Below are 6933 nucleotides of genomic sequence, written 5' to 3'. Positions count from 1 at the left end.
ACTTTACTAAACCCGAGCTACAGTGGCGCAGACTCTGCCGTGTCACAGGCCCAGCCTGCGAGTCCGCGCCCCCCTGGCCAGCTATTGACGGCTGACATCCCAGAAGAGGAGCGAGCAAGCTCCCGGCCTGCTGGGTCCCGGGGACCGGGTCCATCAAGGCGCTGCGTGGCTGACAGCTCTGCCCCCGCCTGGACGTGTTTCCACAGGTGATGGGACAGGAGCAGAGTTCTGTTCTCCTCCCAGGCGCCTGTGTGCAGCTCAGTTGCCAGGGACCTGCCTTGGCAATGGGACGGCTGGCAAGGGACCCGGGCCCTGGATTGGCCCGGCAGGCCAAAGGGGTCAGGCTCGCGGCTATTGCCATAGGCGGGAAGATCAGACCCCGAGGGGAGCTCGTGCAGGCAGCATTGGGGAGAGAAAGAAAATTGCTAGCGGCAAAAAGACACGGCAGAGTCTGCGCCACTGTAGCTCGGGTTTAGTAAAGTGCCAGAGACCGGGGGGGCATCCCCTGCAGGCAGCAAGCTAAGCAGCCCTTAGCTAGGGAGCTCGGGTCTGTGCTTGCGGCAGAGGGATGTTTCTTAGGGTGATCGGATGTCCCGTTTTTAAAGGGACAGTCCCGGTTTTGGGGACTTTTTCTTATATAGGTGCCTATTTCCCCCCCCCACACACACACACCCCTGTCCCGTTTGTTCACAGTTGCTGTCTGGTCACCCTATTGTTTTTCCTGAACTAGCTGCTCTTTTGTGTGGTGGGCGGCGCCCAGCTACAGAGGGGGCTGTTTCGGGCTAGTCGTCCCTCTCCGGGAGAACTAGACACAAGCTGTGTGCCAGGCGGCACTGGCTGATTGGAAAAGCCAAAGCTGGACACAGTGGCAATCAAACGGCGTTTAGCTGGGCGTGTTTGTCCGGATGCTGACGGGCTCCCCATCAGAGCAGAGACTTGCCCTTGCCTCTCGTCTAATCAGTGTGCCGGGCACCCTGGGGCTGGGCTTGCAAGTGGCCCCCGATGAAAGCCGATTCCACACTGGCATCTCTGCGCAGAAAACCTCGCCGTCTGCTGAGACCTAAACCTCAGCCTGCGGCGAACCCCGGCACCCGCCTGGGCGCGAGGGGCGGGGGTCTTTAGTGGCAGGGTATGAAACATTTCTTACGGTCAAAATCGAAGCTTTCTTCTGGACAGAGATGCTGCAACAGATCAGTCCATTTCTTACCAGCCTGATGTGCCACAGCAATTCTGCCCTGCTGCATCTAGTCCTTATGGGTTGGTGGTGTTTCTCCTCTTGCTCTTCAGGATAAAATCTATCCCTTTTCCTCCCTGACTATGAGGTTCTGGGGAATGTTGGCAAAAACTCCTCCTCTGCTGCTTTCATTCCCCTCTGATGGGAAATTCAGCATGTGTGCACTTGTCCAACGCAAACAGAACATTAAAATGTATTCTGAGACATTTTGTTGTTGCTCTGCAATTCTTTGAGGTGGTTTATAGGCACCAAATGTTGCTGTCTCCCCATAACTCTTCCGTGTCCGCGTCTAACAATTTCTGTCTCTTTTTTTCCTTTTTCCTTTCGTCTTTTGACGGAGCCTGGTATTTTTCTTTTATTTTCTACAACTTATTTTTGCCATCAATCTATTTGTCTCTTCCTCATACTCACACGCAGGCAGACTCACACGTCTCTAGCTGAATTCTGATGCTATTTTATTTGTTAGTGAACGGAAATGTTACCCGGGCTCTTCCATGAGGATTTTGTGAAGGATGAGTGCTCTAAGTCCTGCGGCTGCATGCCAGCGTGTGTGTGTGTGTGTGTGTGTGTGTGTGTGTGTGTGAGAGAGAGAGAGAGAGAGAGAGAGAGAGAGAGAGAGAGAGAGAGAGAGATGGGGCTGTGTGTGCGAGACATTCACATTTTGGATCCATATAGGTGTGCTCTGTACGTGCACACACAATCTCATTATAGTATCAGAGGGGTAGCCCTGTTAGTCTGGATCTGTAAACAGTGACAAAGTCCTGTGGCACCTTATAGACTAATAGACGTATTGGAGCATGAGCTTTCCTGGGTGAATGCCCACTTCGTCTTCGTATTCACCCACAAAAGCTCACGCTCCAATACTTCTGTTAGTCTATAAGGTGCCACAGGACTCTTTGTCAATCTTATTATAGTGTCTATTCCTGCCCTGAATCTGTTTTTTGGGGGGTTACATTTGGTTAATGTACCATACGTGGGCCCTATTCTGCAAAGCTTTAGGAAGGTGAGATGAGAAGTCCCTTTGAAATAATTAGTAAGGACTAGCTCCTAACAAGGAGTAAGGACTATTCATGTGAACAGGGGGCTTGAAGGATCGGGTCTGCAATTTGTATTAACCTGGCAATATTATATATAAAACCAAGACATCCTGCGCCAAGTAGCAACCTTCACTTTTTGCTGTTCAATTAATATATCCTTTTTGTGGATGTTTTTGTCCTGTAATTTTTATCTACTCTCATTAATTAATGTGTATGCTTTGCTTTGTGAACTGTAAGCAACTGTACTAATTTCGTTTCTTGTATTTATTAGGGGCAGTAGAAATATAAACGCGAATATAATATGTTCCATGTATTGCGTCGGCGCTGGAGACTTTCAAAAACACCCCAAAACACTCCATTACTGAAAAGGCTTTTAGCTACTCCGGATTAACTCCATGTGTGGACACTCCTATTACAGAATAAGAATGCCTGGTTCCATTTACATTTAATCCACTTCCACAGGGATAATCTTCAATTCCTAGGAAATCAGAATCTGTTGCTCCCGTGATCTAAAACGTCAGAGGACTAGATGGCTCTTGTGTAGCATCCTGCTCCCAATAAAGCCAATGACAAAGAAGGGGGGACTAGGGTATAGCGAAAGAAAGAGAATTTGAAGAAAGTGTATTTAATAATTCAGACAGATTTTAAAAATAATTAGTGAATTACATCTTTGAAAGGCAAAGGGTTTTAATAATGAAATAAGTAAAATACGAATAGATTAATAACGTAAAACAAATAAAACACTAATTCTAATAAATGCCGATCATAATAAATAACACAGCAATTACGTCCCCGCTAGCACCAGGAATCTGAATATTGTTAGTGGTGACGTGGAATTCACCGCATGTTTTTCCTTTCATATTAAAAGAGCTCTGGGCACCGGATACTGCCTCTGGGATTCTCTTGTGTTTTACTTCTGGATTCGCTTTCCTCTGCCAAAGAGCAGCGAGCGGATTTTCACCACGTCTTGTTTCCTGCTCCAGTATGCCAGGGCCAGACACAAGTCCGGAGCGGGTTGGCTGATGAAGCCTCTGAAATGATCAGGGGCTATGGACAGGTAGGAGGGGCCATCCGGCTCAGGGCTTTAGGGGAGTGTTAATAGGAACTCTGAGCAGGGCGCTTCAGGGGAAGCAGGGCCAGAGATCTAGGGTGACCAGATGTCCCAATTTTATGGGGACAGTCCCGATTTTAGGGTCTTTTTTCTTATATAGGCTCCTATTACCCCCCACCCCGTCCCAATTTTTCACATTTGCTGTCTGGTCACCCTCAGCTACAGGCCTAAGAAGGTGCCCAGGGTCTCTGCCTTGCAGCACGCCCCCTATACGCCTGGAGACATTCATTCACTGCAGCCTGGGAAGAGCGTGTGACTTTGTTGGAGCCAGATCCGGAACCTCGGGAAATGCAGGGCAACCAGAGCCCTTGCCCTCCTGGTGAGGGGTAGGAGGAACGCAGGCGGCCCCGGCTTTGGCTGGCATGAGCCTGCTCTTTCCCTAATCCCCAGCCGATCTGGGATTATGACACTAAACCTCTAGACACAAACAAACCGCACGAGCCGTCTCCTTTCACTCAGCCCCTTGCTAGGCGAGCGATTCAGAACGGCTGGGCCCTTTTCCGAAGCAAACGGAATCCCTTCTCCTGTCCTCTCTGGAAGGACGTGGGCCCCCGGCAAGTGGCTTTCCCGTATGTGTGGCTCCTGGCCCTGGCCCTCCAGCCCACTCAAACTCCCGCGTTGTTTTTAGACGAACTTTCCCGGTTTTAAAAGATCCCAGGCGGTTTGTAATCCCCAGCTGTGAACCACCTCCCAGGCCCCGTGCCCCAGTTCTCGCAGCCCGCGAACAGACCCGTTTACACATAAAGGGAAGCGCATCGCATACGGCAGCTACGCCCATATGCACTGGCGGAACGTTTTCCCCTGTGAACAAGAATGGCTGTAAAACGAGCCCGGTGCAGATGTTCCTCTAGAGCCCGTGGATAGAAATCCCTTCCCTGCATCTTCAATCCTCAGCTCCATTAACTATCTGCCGCCGCCCCGCCCCATGAGCTCACTCCCGGCATGGTTGCCATCATGCTCTCAGTCACCCAGCCATTTTTTGAAAAATTAAAAAATATAAAACGCGGCTTTGGGAGATCAAAGTCAGGAGTCGTGATGCATCTGGAGACTGGCGGGGGGAAAACTGGAACTGCAACAGTCGGACGACTTCAAAGCGTTTTCAACCATGATTTTTCTCCCTCGCTCCCCCCAATCTTTCAAGCATCAGATAAAGACAATGGATTCGGTGGCTGGGCTCCAAAGACATAACCTGCCTAAAGAGCTGCACACAACCTCAAGACAGCAAACGCCGTACGCAGCTTTCTTCTGTCCATAAAACGGGAGGGACACAAGGCTGGTCTTTCTCTGTGCCTTGCGCCATTTCTACAGCTGTTTGACGGACTATGCAGGCTGCCGTTTAATAATACGCAGGAAAACGAGTTTCAGACCCAGACTGCGCCTTATGCTTCAGTCTTTTATAGGAGGTTCTAAAAAGCAATCACACCCCTGCATGGTACAGTAGCCTAACATAACCCAATAGCATGCGGTGCACTAATGGGGGGGGGGACGGGGGGACGACAGGATTAGTCTGTTTTAATAAGCCAGCTCCCAGCAGGGTATTCTCAGGTGCGGAGGACCGAAGCAATCAGGTCCTTAGGGGCTCCAGAGAAATGTTTATTTCGTTGTATACCAAGAAATTAAACATACCCATCGCATAAAAATATCCGTAACAGACGGGCATCTAGAGGTAGTCAGGAGGGAGGCAGGTGTATCTGCGTTTAGCCACTCTCCTTGCTTGGCTTCCACTCCCACGGATGCCATGGCTTTTGTTCCCGCAGGATCGGACCCGTGATCCAGGGGTGCAGGAACAATTTGTGTAGTGGCGGGAGCTGAGAGCCATTGAACCAAATTATAAATCCTGTATAGGATGGGAACCGCTTCAGGCTGGGGGTGCGGTAGCGTCCTTAGCACCTCTAGTTCCAGTACCTATGTCCTGATCTCTGTGTCGAAAGGATACAGTTATAGGATCGCAGTGCTTGTCTGGCAGAGGGTTTCCTGCAAAAGGGAAAGAGGCGGCTGGGGCGACTGTACCTCTGGCTGGTAGCCGAGACTGGCCCTTTGCAAAGCATGATTGTGAAGTTTATAGCGCAGCGCACACGCCAGAAAGGGAGAAGGGATCGCCTGGCTTGGCTGCGGGGGAGAAATGACTGTGGAGTAACGAGCAGTTTACAGGCCATCCTCCCAACCACTCAAAGGCTGAGAGGGGACAGCAGGGAAGGCGGCATCGGTCAGATTTCGGGGGGGGGGGAGGTGTAGGCCCCTCTCCGCGGGTCCCTGTTGTGAACGTTCCTTATCTAAATAATTGTCTTTACAGCTTGTTGCTCGTTAATATCTGAACGCCACAAATGTCAGACTCCGGCTGCGATCTGGGCCTTTGTTCTCCCCCAGGCAGGAAGAGAAGATGGGAGCAGAGGGAGAAGGGTCCCGCCGGTTGGGCTGCTGGCTTCATTCTGAGCTCTTGGCCCAGGCATGGATCTAAAAAAGGGGTTTTGCTGCAAAATAAAGGCCCCGACCAGGCCTGCGGCAGGCGAGCCTACTCGCCTGAGCAGATTTTGCAGGATGGATGCTGTGACCGGTACCTTGCGGGCTGGCAGAACAAATATCTGGCTGCGAAACAGAGCCGACAAACGTAACACGGAGTCAATCCCCCCCTACAGACAGTGGTGCGACTACGCTTTGCCGTAGCAAGGATCCCCCCCCCGTCCCCAGCCCCAAAGAAACAAACATCCTTGGCACAGTTGTAGGCCCTGGTCGCCTTTCTTTGCTGCCTTGCATGTAACCCGGGCGGCCGGTGCGGCGCTGCTCCCGCAAACATTCCCGGGTACAGCGCGCCGGCAGCCTCATCGAGCCAACAGACAGGTCACGGTGGCGACCAAACCCGGTGTCCTGCTCCTCACCCCGCCTTTACTTCTGCCCTAGCTAGGATGCTCCACCCACTCGCTTCGTTACACTAAAGAGAAGCGCAGAAGAGACTCCGCTGTTCTTCCACTGTCCACACACACCGCAATGCAGACAACAATGTCTGTCAAACCCGGCACCCGTCCTTTTCTTTCCCCGTTCAAGCTCAGATTCTTCTGCATAAACATAGGACTAGACGTGCAGGCTGGCACGAGCAACCCCGATCCCTCCCTGTGACAGCGTTCGCGTCTTTCTTAGCAGCTTCCTTACTGTAGCTACCATATTTATCGCCCTTATTATTCTTTAAACACAAGGCTTAGCACAGTACCGACCAACTTATGCTACACGAGTCCTCCTTCTCTTCCACCTCAAGATTTTCAGGGTTACCTGTACCAGCTTCAGATTTCATAATTGGTCCCCTGAGGACTGTTAATTTTCAGGGCTGCACAGCACTTAAAAAAAAGAGCCTTGGTTAAAAAGTTTCTGTAATTTTTTGGGAGGCCATTTAGCAAACTACTCCCCCCAAGAGATCAAGAGAGAAATCGGGCACAGGTGGTAGAAGTAGCCTGAGGGAGGACACCTGAGCGATACAATATGGATCATAGGTAGTTGCTGCAAAATGCAAAATACTCCCAAAATGCAGCTATTCCGAATCCAAGACATTAAATCCGCTG

This window comes from Mauremys mutica, chromosome 1, assembly GCF_020497125.1.
Source record: "Mauremys mutica isolate MM-2020 ecotype Southern chromosome 1, ASM2049712v1, whole genome shotgun sequence".
NCBI classification, from domain to species: Eukaryota; Metazoa; Chordata; order Testudines; family Geoemydidae; genus Mauremys; species Mauremys mutica.
The sequence above is the reverse complement of the archived record's forward strand: the minus strand, read 5'-3'. Positions refer to the sequence as shown.